Source organism: Schistocerca americana, chromosome 5 (genome assembly GCF_021461395.2).
Source record: "Schistocerca americana isolate TAMUIC-IGC-003095 chromosome 5, iqSchAmer2.1, whole genome shotgun sequence".
NCBI lineage: Eukaryota > Metazoa > Arthropoda > Insecta > Orthoptera > Acrididae > Schistocerca > Schistocerca americana.
The window spans coordinates 33,601,172-33,616,189 of record NC_060123.1 but is presented as its reverse complement, the minus strand read 5'-3'; the positions used below and the strand labels follow the sequence as shown (position 1 = coordinate 33,616,189).

Genomic DNA, 15,018 nt, shown 5'->3' with positions numbered 1-15,018 from the left:
AACTCGACTCAAAATCGTAAACAAGAAGTGTAGCTGGGTAAAGTACTATACAACCGCATCCGGCATGGTGGAGAGCAGATATGTTGATGATGGTGGAGAACAAATATGTTGATGAAACTTTCTTGGTAGATTAAAACTGTGTGCCGCACCGAGCCTCAAACTCGGAACCTACGCCTTTCGCTACCCAAGCACGATTCACATCCCTCGTCACAGCTGTACCTCCGCCAGTACTTCGTCTCCTACCTACCAAAATTCACAAAAGTCCTCCTGCGAAACTTGGTGGACTAGCACTCTTCCAAGGAAGGATATTCGGGAGACAGGGCTTAGGCACAGTTTGGTGGATAGTTTTCAGAACGAATTCTTCCCTCTGCGGCAAAGTTTGCGCTATTTGGAAGGTAGTAAAGCTGTGAGGAGTGATCGTGAGTCGTGTATGGGTAGTTCAGTTAGTAGAGCACGTGACTCCGACTTGGAGTCTTGGTCCGGCACACAGTATTAATCTGTTTTGAAAGTTTCACATCAGCACTCACTCCGCTGCTGCAGATTAGCTGGGACTCCAACCGAGATCTTTGTCTTTATCAGGGAACCTCGTTACTGATAGCTCCCCTAGCGCTACATGCGGCATAACACCAAACTTCAGTCTGTCAGTACAGCTCTCGTGTCTTTAACTCTTCAAAGACATTCTTCTATCCATTGGTGGTTTAGAGAACTTGGCTAAATGGACAACACTAAAAAAGTATAAGTAACAACCTAAAGAGCGACACTGATGGCCACTGAAATTGCAACGCTATGAAGGCAGCATGCAATAAATTTCAAATTGACGTGAAGTGTTCTACATGCTGCGATATGCAAGTTATTAGAATTCCACCATAACCACACAAAGTGAGTAGGGGTAACACCATCTGCATGTTACTTGTTTGTGAGAAGATTGAGTTGTGTCTTCTATGATAGTTCAAATGGCTCTGAGCATTATGCGCCTTAACTTCTGAGGTCATCAGTCGCCTAGAACTTAGAACTAATTCAACCTAACTAACCTAAGGACATCACACACATTCTTGCCCGAGGCAGGATTCGAACCTGCGACCGTAGCAGTCACGCGGTTCCACACTGAAGCGCCTAGAACCGCACGGCCACAAAGGCCGGCTGTCTTCTATGAGCATGTATCGTAATTCGTCAGTGGCGGGACTGAGGCCTACGAGATTGCGGTTTCTCGTTTCACGATATTGATGATCACACTGGTTGTCATCAAAACTTGTCAAGCAATAAGAGGGTCATACCCAAAACATTGCAGGATACCGTCAGTCCCACGCAACTAGCGCTTGAGAGAACAGATGCATTGTTCACTCGGCTACAGAGGATGATACAGCTGCGTCCCGTACCTTGAGTCAGGGAATGGGCTATTTGCAGCAAGCAAAGTAAGCACATGGACAATGTAGCGACGCCCGGAGCGCTACGGACTGTCAGCTCGGCGGCCATTATGGCGGCTGCCCTCGACGCGGCAACAGAGATATGCGCACCGGCAGTAGTGCTCCCAACAACACTGGACGCAACGGTGTTGCCACGTTCTTTTCAGACGTCTCACGGTTTTACGGGCAGCATCAGGATGGAAGTATCCCTGTGTAAAGTTTCCAAGGAGAACGAACTTTGACAGGTTTCATTTGTCATTAGCATAAAGTCCCACACTTGGCGTGATGTTATGGAATGCCTCTGGTTCGCGTGGTCAGAATATGGACATCAGGCGTTTGATTTCTGACGTTTTAAGGTCAGTGGCTGTGCCCTGTCATCGAAGCTTCCGTCGTGTTAACTTTCAACAAGATAACCCGTGACCGCATGTTGCCCCCTTACCTTCTTCTATGAGGGGGTAGGGGTTCGATTGTTGACCTGTCCAGCAAGTCCTCCAGACCTCTCACCCTTTGAAAACATCTGGTCATGGACTGTTGAAAGACTGGCATTCCACTACTTCTCACGACTGATTAACGCTGGCATGTGCTTACTTGGATTGCTGCAGATAAGCCGATTCCCTGACTCAAGGCGTGGGACGTAGCTGTTGTAATATTATTGGGATTTCCGTCGTATGAAAGCTGTGAGTACCCTTGGAAAGGCATTCATCTATTTGTACATTAAATGATCATCTTATGAGACCTATTCTTTGAAAGACATTTGTTTTATATAATTTACGTAACTGTAAAGATGCGCATCTAGCGCGGACGCTAATACATCGATTGCGCAGTCAAAGAAACATTTTAACAGAAGCTGGACTGAGGGTTCCGCTTCGATCTAAATAAAAGATGACAGTAAAAACTGTTGTAGAGCTTCAGATTTTATCGTACTTCTGCTTGTAATGTGAAAGCGTAAAGAAGGTCGTCTTTAAGCCAAAAAAGTGAGCGGTCTTGCCAGCGTGCAGACAACAGTTATTGATTAATAAAATTCAAGTAATGTATGTTCGAAACTGTAAATCGGCAAGTTATTGTTATGTAGGTGTTGAACTGTGCAAGAATTGTCTCGAAGGAAGGAGAGAAGTAATGCCTGTAATTTGTGACAAAAACATGCCCCAAGAAGTTAGCACAGGACAGGCTGAAATCCGATCGCACCATACAGTTAGAAAATTACTTATGTAAGTTATACTGTTTTTAAATAAGTCCTAATTGCTTGTGGGAATTATTTGAATATATTTAGTGTTTACCAAATTTCTTTTTCTATTCTTTTCCTTTATTTTTTATCTCCATGTCGTATTATTTTTATAAATGTCAAACAGTCTTTACTATAGCAAAGGATACTGCGGCATCCTGGTCGTTGACAGAAGGCCGCTCCTTGTCTTCTATACAACTCATACCTGCCCCATTTATTAATGATTTCATTTGCAAATGCAATTTTTTTATTGTTCATTGTTAAAGGTCCCTTAAGTAATTATAAAATTCATACTCATTACGTAAAGAAATCCGGGTTGTTCTTTTCCAAATAATAGAAGCCTTTGCGTAATCAAAAACTACCCTCCTTCTGACAACGATCAGGAGCCGACCAGAATACGGACGTCTTCGACCGCTTTCGTGTTTCCTGTGGCGAAGCTGTGCCAAACTGGGAACACGACATTCTAGTATGAAACACAATATATTCATAATTATCATATCAAAATTAAAAAAAATTGAAATATATTTAACTTTTTTTTTCACACTAGACTGTACAATCCTCGAGGCCGAATGAACAATGCATCTGTTCTCTCAAGCGCTAGTTGCGTGAGACTGGCGGTTTTCTGCAATGTTTTGGGTATGACCCTCTTATTGCATGACAATTTAGGATGGCAACCAGTGTGATCATGTTGTGATGAAATTATATCTGCAGTCTTAGTTCGACCCAGGACTCAACCGGTTTAGAACCTTTGTTGCTGACAGAGGCGGTAGCTCTTTGTATTAAATTTCGCACCCAGTAAAACCCCAAAACACCTACAAATTTAACCAAATTTTTCCCTACTATGTTGCACGCACGATGTGTGTGGTCCCATACTCCGAGGAGTGTAGGGGAGGTCCTAGCGGAGGTGGTTTGCCATTGCCTTCCGAGCGTAATGGGGATGAAAAGGTGATGATGAAGACGACACAACAAAATCCAGTCATCTCGAGGCAGGAAAAATCCCTGACCGCGCCGGGAATCGAACCTGGGACCCCGTGCGAGCTTCGGACTTTAAGTAAAATTTCATTTTTTGCTATCATTCTTGGAGTTGGCTGTCAGTGTAATGAGGCATATCTTGTCGGACTCGGAGCATCAAACTGCCGGTACTCCACTCCTGTAAATTAACGAAGTGCTTCAGTATTACTTCTTTGTTTCTTACTGCAGCATTACGGCCGTCATGTCAGCCTATAGCGCCCTGGTCATCGGAGCTGCGCAGTCCAGTCGGAAATGCGAGTCGGCGATGCGGCGCGCCAGCCTCCCGAGTAAGACTACCCGGATTGTGCTCGGGGGCGCAGGGCGTGTGGGCAGGCGGCGCTGATTGGCTGTCCGGCAGCCACTCCACCCTACAATCCTATCCGCCCGCCGCAGGGCGGTAGCGAGATGCTTCCAATCTTCGCGGTCATCTCGCGCGCGTATCTCGTATCCCGCCGTTGCGGCGTTCCGTGACCCCCATCCTCTGCTGGTGCCCGAGCCCGCGACGGGTGTCGATGGCCAGGAAGCCTGTAGCTAACGCTCGTGGGATATATTTACCTATATCATTGACGTCGGTATGCAGTAGGGTTTTGGAGCATATACTGTATTCAAACATTATGAATCACCTCGAAGGGAACGATCTATTGATACGTAATCAGCATGGTTTCAGAAAACATCGTTCTTGTGCAACGCAGCTAGCTCTTTATTCGCACGAAGTAATGGCCGCTATCAACAGGGGGTCTCAATTTTATTCCGTATTTCTAGATTTCCGGAAAGCTTTTGACACCGTTCCTCACAAGCGATTTCTAATCAAGATGCGGGCCTATGGGGTATCGTCTCAGTTGTGCGACTGGATTCGTGGTTTCCTGTCAGGAAGGTCACAGTTCGTAGTAATAGACGGCAAATCATCGAGTAAAACTGAAGTGATATCAGGTGTTTCCCAGGGAAGCGTCCTGGGACCTCTGCTGTTCCTGATCTATATAAATGATCTGGGTGACAATCTGAGCAGTTCTCTTAGGTTGTTCGCAGATGATGCTATAATTTACCGTCTAGTAAGGTCATCCGAAGACCAGTATCAGTTGCAAAGCGATTTAGAAAAGATTGCTGTATGGTGTGGCAGGTGGCAGTTGACGCTAAACAACGAAAAGTGTGAGGTGATCCACATGAGTTCCAAAAGAAATCCGTTGGAATTCGTTTACTCGATAAATAGTACAATTCTCAAGGCTGTCAATTCAACTAAATACCTGGGTGTTAAAACTGCGAACAACTTCAGTTGGAAAGACCACATAGACAATATTGTGGGGAAGGCGAGCCAAATGTTGCGTTTCATTGGCAGGACACTTAGAAGATGCAACAAGTCCACTAAAGAGACAGCTTACACTACACTCGTTCGTCCTCTGTTAGAATATTGGTACGCGGTGTGGGATCCTTACCCGGTGAGATTCACGGAGGACATCGAAAGGGTGCAAAAAAGGGCAGCTCGTTTTGTATTATCACGTAATAGGGGAGAGAGTGTGGCAGATATGATACGCGATGGAAGTCATTAAAGCGAAGACGTTTTTCGTCGCGGCGAGATCTATTTACGAAATTTCAGTCACCAACTTTCTCTTCCGAATGCGAAAATATTATGTAGAGCCCAACCTACATAGGTAGGAAAGATCATCAAAATAAAATAAGAGAAATCAGAGCTCGAACAGAAAGGTTTAGGTGTTCGTTTTTCCCGCGCGCTGCTCGGGAGTGGAATGGTAGAGAGATAGTATGATTGTGGTTCGATGAACCCTCTGCCAAGCACTTAAATGTGAATTGCAGAGTAATCATGTAGATGTAGATGTAGGTGTTCGAGCAGTCTCTGTTTGGTACCCACAACTATATTAATACGGAAATTTTTATCCCAAAGTTTGACAACGCTTAAATAACCCCAACTCTAACAAGCGAACTTGACAAAGAACAATCCAACAGTTGGCAAAGCCTAAAAGAAAGGTTCGTCACACCAGCACTAAAGTTAATTCTGCTTCGAAAGAAACAAAAACACAGTTGGTGGAAAGCGGATTGTGAAATAGCAGTTAAGTCTAGACATGAGACATTCAAAAATTGGAATAGTGACAAAACCGAAAATACGAACAACACGTCTCTAACCGTAAGAAAAGAAATATCTAAATTAATCCGACAGACTAAAAGAAACTGCGAAAATGCCTAACGTTTAGAAATCGAAAAAGAGACTTCCTGAAGAATAACACAAGAAACTTTTATAAAACAGACAAAATCAAACAAACTGGTTACGAACCTCAAAGTCTTTGCTTCAAAAATTAAACTGGCTGTTTGACTCTTTAACAACCAGAAAAATTATAACGTACTTGCTAATTATTTTGAAAAACTATTAAACTGTCCAGAGCCAGCGAATAAATACCACCCACAGCAAACTAATATCACCAGCCCTAACTTCAAGGAACCTGACGAAAACGAAACAATTAAACAAATTAAGAGACTTAAAAACAATAAAGCACCCGGAGAGACGGTATAATTGCATAACTACTAATATCAGCTGACCCTAACACTATAAATGAGATCACTCAACTAATAGGACATACCTGGCAAGCTGAGAAAATACCCGAGGACTGGAAAATTGCCCTAATTCATCCATTGCCTAAAAAAGGGAAATAACTGATGTTAATAATTACCAAGGAATCTTACTTCTCCCAGTCACTTACAAAATTCTCTCGCATTGTTTACTTGATCGAGTCCAGGAACAGTCAGAACCTAAACATGGTGAATATCAAGCAGGCTTTAGACCAAACAGATCCCGTCTAGAACATATTCTTAATTTAAACTAATCCTTGAGCACAAAAGGATTTCTAGTAATAATATTGTATGTACATTTATGGATTTTAAAAAGGCCTACGACTCAGTTGATCGTGAATCTCTCTTTCAAATTTTAAAGGAGCAAGGACTAGATAATAAAACTGTAACACTGATTAAGGAAATGTTAACTGACACTAACTTTTAAGTTAAATTCATGGGAGAAATTTCTGAAACATTTAATTTAAAGACTGGTGTTAGACAGGGAGATGAACTCTCCCTATTTCTGTAACTGTGTTTTGGGAAAGGTTATTACAGTATGGCGAGAGCGAAAGTTGAGTAGAAATATAGATCAATAAATCACGTTAGGCAGAAGTAATATTAGAGTAGATTGCCTCGCCTTTGCAGGTGATTTGGCAATTTTAATTGCGGATATTACCACAGCTCAAAAACAAATTGAAATTCTAAAAGAAGTTGCGGAAAAAGTAGGACAACAACTATCATTAAAAAAACGGAATATATGACATGCAACAAACATGCATGAAAGTTTTTGAACACAAAATATAGAAAAATAAAAAGGGTTTCTCAGTTTAAATACTTTTGAAAAAGCTGCAAACGAAGATCGCTGTAAAAAAATGGCAACTGTATCGAGATTAACACAAAATATTTATAGTAAAAAATAACTTTCTAAATTCAGTAAACTTAGGCATTACAACACTGTAATCAAGCCTGAATGTCTTTGTGGAGCAGAAACTTTAATTTTAAATAGAAATAGGTGTGTTGAAGAAATTCAAAAGAAAGAAAGAAAGATTATTAGGTAAATATTAGGCCCCAAAATTACTGATGGAGAAACTTATAGACTGAGAAGTAATAAGGAAATAGAAGAATACACAGACATACATGGTGACATGACAAAACGAAGACTTAAAAATCATGGGCACATTAAAAGAATGATACCCACTAGGTTGACAAAACAAATAGTAGAATTCTACGGAAACAAAAGTAAGGCCAAAAGTGAGCCAATTGAATAAATCACTGCGATTAAGGAGGATCTTAACGTAGCCGGTATAACTCAGGGAGATGTTACAGAATAGAAAAGCATTCAGGCCAAAGATATTTGCTTGGCAAGTAGGTCAGAGGGAAATTAGAAAACGAAAGCATTCGGGCCAAAGATATTTGCTTGGCAAGTTGGTCAGAGGGAAATTAGAAAACGGACTGGAACACCGTGGTCTGATGGAAGAAAGAGACTTCATTCTGAAAGAATGAAACAAATTTGGACACAAAGAAAGGCCAACCATCAAAAGTGACATTAATGGATTGTACCTCGCGTGGTCCTGTTGGGCCAATACGTGAATAATAATAATAATGGGGAAATTACGCTGTTGGCAGTGATGACCCTGGTTCAAATGGCTCTGAACACTATGGGACTTAACTTCTGAGGTCATCAGTCCCCGAGACTTAGAACTACTTAAACCTAACTAACCTAAGGACATCACACACATCCATTCCCGAGGCAGAATTCGAACCTGTGACCGTAGCAGCAGCGCGGTTCCGGACTGAGCGCCTAGAACCGCTCGGCCACAGCGGCCGGCAGTGATGACCCTCAACGCACCACACTGCGACCGGTAAAGCCGTGCACCATCCACAATGGTCATTCAGATTTGATGGATTTTTTAAGAACTAAGAATACTTTAAGTTCGACAAAATAGTTCGCGAGAATGTAGTTTTCCTTCTAAGGGAGAATCACTCGTCTACCATCATGCCAAGTGTACGCGATTAGTAGAGCAAGCACACATGATAGTAAGTAGCAGTTGAGTGGTAGTCATAAAGTTTAAATGTCGCCTTGGGAAAACCGTGTTTCGTAATTAATTTTTTGTTTGTTTGTACGTACATGTCTGTAATCCCGGTACGCAATTAAACACAGTATCTACATCTACATTTCTACATCACTACTCTGCAGTTCACACTTAAGAGCCTGTCAGAGAGTTGTTCGAACCACCTTCAGGGTATTTCTCTATCGTTCCACACTCTAACAGCGCGTGTGAAAAACGAACGCTTAAATCTTTCTATGCCATCTGTGATTCCTCTTATTTTATTACGGTGATCATTTGTCACTTTGTAGGTTGGTGTTAAGAAAATATTTTCACATTCAGAGAAGAAAGTTGGCGATCGAATTTTCGTGAAAAGATCTTCCCACAAGGCAAAACGCCATTGTTTTAATGATTTCCCCTTAACTTATGATATCGATGGCACTGTTTCCCCTATTTCACTATAATACAAAATAAACTGCCCTCCTTTGAACATTTTCTGTGTCCTCCGACAATCCTGTCTGGTAAGGATGTCATACCAGACAGCAATACTGTAGCAGAGAACGAACAAGCATAGTGTAGGCAGTCTCTCTAGAAAACCTGTTGCATCTTATAAGTGTTCTGTCAACGAAACGCAGACTTTGGTTTGCCTTCCCCCCCCTCCCCCCTCCAGCATTATCTTTGAGATCGTTCCAATTTAAGTTGTTCGTAATTGTAATTCCTAGGCATTTATCTGAATTGACGGTCTTTAAATTTGTATGCTTTATCGTGTAACAGAAATTTAAGGGACTTCTTTTCGTATTCTTGTGGATGACCCCACACACTGCCATAATCAGAGACAGCTACCACTTTTCGCACCATAGAGATACGGTGTTTTTTTGTATTTTGCAATTGGTTTTGATCTTCTGATGATTTTACTACACGGAAAATGACATCATCATCTGCTTACAATCTAAAAGGACTGCTCAGATTGTGTTCATAGATTAGGAACAGCAGAGGGCCTATGACGCATTTTTGGGGAGTGCCGGTTATCACTTCCGTTTCACTTGATGATTTTACGTGGATTACTACGTACTGTGACCTTTCTAACAGGAAATATCGAATCCAGTTGCACAACTGAAGCGATACTCCATAGGCGCGCAAGTTGATTAGAAGTATCTTGTGAGTGACATCGCCTTTAGGTTATGTTTATATATTAAAATTGGAACAAGATGTACTGATTAGCTGTGAGCCGTGAGCTTTGGTGCTGTTGTAGGTTCCCGCCCTCTGTTGGAGGCCGGACCGTATCGTTTAGTTGACATGGTTGCGGTTCTTTGTCTTCTTTTCGTGTTGACTGGCGCCACTTGGTTTCCCAAGCGTTGCCTGTCCACTAATGGCAGCAGCAGCGGTTATCGGTATGTAGTAACTGTGGCCCTATCTTTGGGGCGACGTCGTCGTTCTTCCGGTGTCAGTGTGCAGTTCAGTTGAGGACTCACGAGGAGCGAGGTCCGCGCAGTGCGAGAACAGGCTGGGACCGCCGGCGGCGTGCGTGGATTGCCAGGTCGAAGGCCTGTGGTCACGAGGGTGCACGACCTCGACGTTAACCGGATCCTGCAAGCTATAAGTCGAGTGGTTCAAATGGCTCTGAGCACTATGGGACTTAACATCTGTGGTCATCAGTCCCCTAGAACTTAGAACTACTTAAACCTAACTAACCTAAGGACATCACACACATCCATGCCCGAGGCAGGATTCGAACCTGCGACCGTAGCGGTCACGCGGTTCCAAACTGAAGCGCCTAGAACCTTACGGCCACAACGGCCGGCTAAGTTGAGTGCTTTTGGATTCAAGTAGAGAAACCTCCACCATTGTGAGACCTTGCGATTCTCCAGTGACTTGGGTTCGTGTTGCTGCTCGTAGTGTTGCCGAGGCGAAGAGTAGCGAGTGGAGTGCTGGGGCAAGGCGGATCTGATTAGCTTTCCCGGACTTCTAATTTCCATTTATTGCGTTCAGTTTGTTACTACTTGTTAAGTTCAACCAGCGGTATTTTTCCTGCCTCATGGCTGCTAACGCCCCAGTTAGCTGCCCATGGGGTTAGTGTATGTAACGGCAGTGTACGTTTCCTCGCCTTGCCTTCAATGTCCGGTGAGGCGTGTAGTTTCGACAGCTTTCTTGATTGTAGGTTGATTGGCGATTCTTCTGCTCTGGTGGTAGTGATTCCTTTCTCGTTCCGGGCGCTCTAAGCACAGTATTCTGTGGGCAGAGTCCAGACTGCCGGTTCTGGCTTTGGCGTATTTTTACATATTTGTGGTGGTGGTTAGTGTTTAACGTCCCGTCGACAACGAGGTCATTAGAGACGGGTTAGGGAAGGATTGGGAAGGAAATCGGCCGTGCCCTTTCAAAGCAACCATCCCGGCATTTGCCTGAAACGATTTAGGGAAATCACGGAAAACCTAAATCAGGATGGCGGGAGACGGGATTGAACCGTCGTCCTCCCGATTGCGAGTCCAGTGTGCTAACCACTGCGCCACCTCGCTCGGTTACATATTTGTGTTTGGTTTATTGGACGTCAGGGAGCCTCAGCCTTAGTCATTCGTTAGACTGCCACTAGTCTGAGTTACCATCTTGTGAAGTGAATGCAACTCTTGGCTGCCTATCTCATCGCTCGCAAAAGTATTTTTTGCTGGACGTACTCAGAGGCCGATACCTGGTCCACAGTCTGTGACTGGCCCTTATGTTTTATTATTGTATTTGCTGTTTTATTGTATGTTTCTAAATTTTTTTATATAATTGCCATTCTTGGCGATGCAGCAGGTTTAAATGATTGTGCTACCAAGCTTACCATCATTTTGTCTCACCTGTTTGGTGATCAGTTGCTTGTCGTTTGAAGTTAACCTTTGCTATTGTATTTTGCTGTTGTACTGTACACTTGTTTTAAATTTCTTATATAATTGCCATTCTTATCGTTACAGCAGGTTTAAATGGTTGTGCTATCAAGTTTATCATCATTTTGTCTCACCCGTTTGGTGATCAGTTGCCTGTTTTTTTTTTAAATTAACCTCTGCTATTGCATTGCTGCTTTACAGTATGTTTGTTAAATTTTTTTTATAATTGCCTTTCTTGGCGTTAAAGGCCTTCAGCCGTGACTGTGGTTACTTGCCTTAAAATTCCAATTGGGATCACATTGGCTTTTTTTAAAAACATTATTTGCTGTGTTTGTATTTTATGCTCATTTGGTAAATTGCAACGCACTGAAAGCACTATTAATTACACAGTTCTTTATTCCTTCATTTATAACGTGTGATATCTTATTTATTGCTCAGTCTGGGATTACCGTTTCAAAATAAATGTGTGTAATTGCAAAAGGGAACCAATAGCAACTGATTGCGGCCCCGTCCACAATCGTAACTGAATACTGCCTTCCTTGACTATAAGGTTACAAGCTGTTTTTCGATAATCTCGCTTTTTTTAACGCAGTGCCCATAATTTTCAGTTTAACTTTAAAAAAGCTACTGAAACATGCACATAATATATGACATGTAACACACGTCGAATATTCGCCAGCAGTCTTCGTCACTAGCTCTCACAGAGTGGCAGAAATGTACTGGCTTCGTGATTCAAAAGTGTCTAACCGACGTACTTAACAATAGAAGATACGATCTGGAGCACACTCAGTCACGTCGCCGATCGCCTTGCGCAGGGACAGTCAGAAGTACATCGTCTGATCAAAAGTATCCGGACATCCCGATGTAGTGTGGAATTGACCACCAGATACCACGAGAGGCAGACCCACCAGTATAAAAAGAGGCAGGAAATTTCTATTGTCTGTACAGAAGCCTTAACAGAAAGCTTAGGGACTTTGAGGTAGATGTCACTTATTAACAGAGCCACTAGGGGCATTAATGCTTCCAGACCCGCCCAAATCACTGTTAGTGGTGTGACTATGAAGTGGAAATCCAAGGAACAACCACTGCTAAACCACGACTAGGTAGACCTTACACATTGAGGGACGGGAGCCGTAGAGCATAGCGGATGGTGGTTATGAAAAATCGCACGAGATTAGCGGAAGCAATCACTTGTAAATTCTACTGTGTTACCAGCAGTTCAGTTAGTTACAGAGGCTGTGTGTAGGGAGCTAGAATGTTTGGGGTACAACAGTCTAGCAGCTTCTCATAAACACGTATACAGGGTGGTCCACTGATCGTGACCGGGCCAAATATCTCACGAAATGAGCGTCAAACGAAAGAACTACAGAGAACGAATCTGTTCTAGCTTGAAGGGGAAAACAGATGGCGCTATAGTTGACCCGCTAGATGGCGCTGCCATAGGTCAAACGGATATGAACTCCGTTTTTTTTATTACATATTCGTGTAGAACGTAAAGAAATATGAATGTTGTAGTTGGACCACTTTTTTCGCTTTGTGATACATGGCGCTGTAATAGTAACAAACATATGGCTCACAATTTGAGACGAACAGTCGGTAACAGGTAGGTTTGAACGTTTTATTTCGGTTATTCCAATGTGATACATGTACCTTTGTGAACTTATCGTTTCTGAGACCGCATGCTGTGATAGCGTGATTACCTGTAAATACCACATTAATGCAATAAATGCTCAAAATGATGTCCGTCAACCTCAATGCATTTGGCAATACGTGTAACGACATTCCTCTCAACAGCGACTACACTCCTGGAAACTGAAATAAGAACACCGTGAATTCATTGTCCCAGGAAGGGGAAACTTTATTGACGCATTCCTGGGGTCAGATACATCACATGATCACACTGACAGAACCACAGGCACATAGACACAGGCAACAGAGCATGCACATTGTCGGCACTAGTACAGTGTATATCCACCTTTCGCAGCAATGCAGGCTGCTATTCTCCCATGGAGACGATCGTAGAGATGCTGGATGTAGTCCTGTGGAACGGCTTGCCATGCCATTTCCACCTGGCGCCTCAGTTGGACCAGCGTTCGTGCTGGACGTGCAGACCGCGTGAGACGACGCTTCATCCAGTCCCAAACATGCTCAATGGGGGACAGATCCGGAGATCTTGCTGGCCAGGGTAGTTGACTTACACCTTGTAGAGCACGTTGGGTGGCACGGGATACATGCGGACGTGCATTGTCCTGTTGGAACAGCAAGTTCCCTTGCCGGTCTAGGAATGGTAGAACGATGGGTTCGATGACGGTTTGGATGTACCGTGCACTATTCAGTGTCCCCTCGACGATCACCAGTGGTGTACGGCCAGTGTAGGAGATCGCTCCCCACACCATGATGCCGGGTGTTGGCCCTGTGTGCCTCGGTCGTATGCAGTCCTGATTGTGGCGCTCACCTGCACGGCGCCAAACACGCATACGACCATCATTGGCACCAAGGCAGAAGCGACTCTCATCGCTGAAGACGACACGTCTCCATTCGTCCCTCCATTCACGCCTGTCGCGACACCACTGGAGGCGGGCTGCACGATGTTCGGGCGTGAGCGGAAGACGGCCTAACGGTGTGCGGGACCGTAGCCCAGCTTCATGGAGACGGTTGCGAATGGTCCTCGCCGATACCCCAGGAGCAACAGTGTCCCTAATTTGCTGGGAAGTGGCGGTGCGGTCCCCTACGGCACTGCGTAGGATCCTACGGTCTTGGCGTGCATCCGTGCGTCGCTGCGGTCCGGTCCCAGGTCGACGGGCACGTGCACCTTCCGCCGACCACTGGCGACAACATCGATGTGCTGTGGAGACCTCACGCCCCACGTGTTGAGCAATTCGGCGGTACGTCCACCCGGCCTCCCGCATGCCCACTATACGCCCTCGCTCAAAGTCCGTCAACTGCACATACGGTTCACGTCCACGCTGTCGCGGCATGCTACCAGTGTTAAAGACTGCGATGGAGCTCCGTATGCCACGGCAAACTGGCTAACACTGACGGCGGCGGTGCACAAATGCTGCGCAGCTAGCGCCATTCGACGGCCAACACCGCGGTTCCTGGTGTGTCCGCTGTGCCGTGCGTGTGATCATTGCTTGTACAGCCCTCTCGCAGTGTCGGGAGCAAGTATGGTGGGTCTGACACACCGGTGTCAATGTGTTCTTTTTTCCATTTCCAGGAGTGTAGTTCGCCTTCCGTAACGTTCGCGCATGCATTGACAATGCGCTGACGCATGTTGTCAGGCGTTGCCGGTGGATCACGGTAGTAAATACCCTTCAACTTTCCCCACAGAAAGAAATCCGGGGACGTCGGATCCGGTGAACGTGCGGGCCATGGTATGGTGCTTCGACGACCAATCCACCTGTCATGAAATATGCTATTCAATACCGCTTCAACCGCACGCGAGCTATGTGCCGGACACCCATCATGTTGGAAGTACGTCGCCATTCCTCCATGCAGTGAAACATCTTGTAGTAACATCGGTAGAACATTACGTAGGAAATTACCATACATTGCACCATTTAGATTGCCATCGATAAAAAGGGGGCCAATGCGACAGAAGCGTTTGGGTTTGGTGACTACTTGGAGAACGTTACCTGCCAACAGTCAAGTACAGAGGAGGCGTTGTTACTGCATCGGGGTGTTTTTCGCGGTTGGGTTGTGTTCCTCTTATTGAGCTAAAGAAAAATGCGTAAGGACGTGAACACATTTGACAGCAATGTGTGCCTCTTCCAATAGAAGAACAGTTGAGATGGTGACTGTTTGCATCAGAATCGCACTGAACCGCGTCATTAAGCAGCATGTGTGAAGTAATAGTTTCTGGACAGTAACATTCCCGAAATGGAGTGGCCTGCTCAGAGTGCCGACCCGAACCCAAT

The 15,018-nt window shown here is 44.5% G+C and overlaps 1 non-coding gene across 1 annotated transcript; it reads right to left on the bottom strand.

The window, feature by feature from the left end:
- Nucleotides 1-10,680: 10,680 nt before the first annotated feature.
- Trnaa-cgc lies at nucleotides 10,681-10,753 on the bottom strand. The gene has a single exon. It is a non-coding gene; the product is annotated as a tRNA-Ala (tRNA).
- Nucleotides 10,754-15,018: the final 4,265 nt, after the last annotated feature.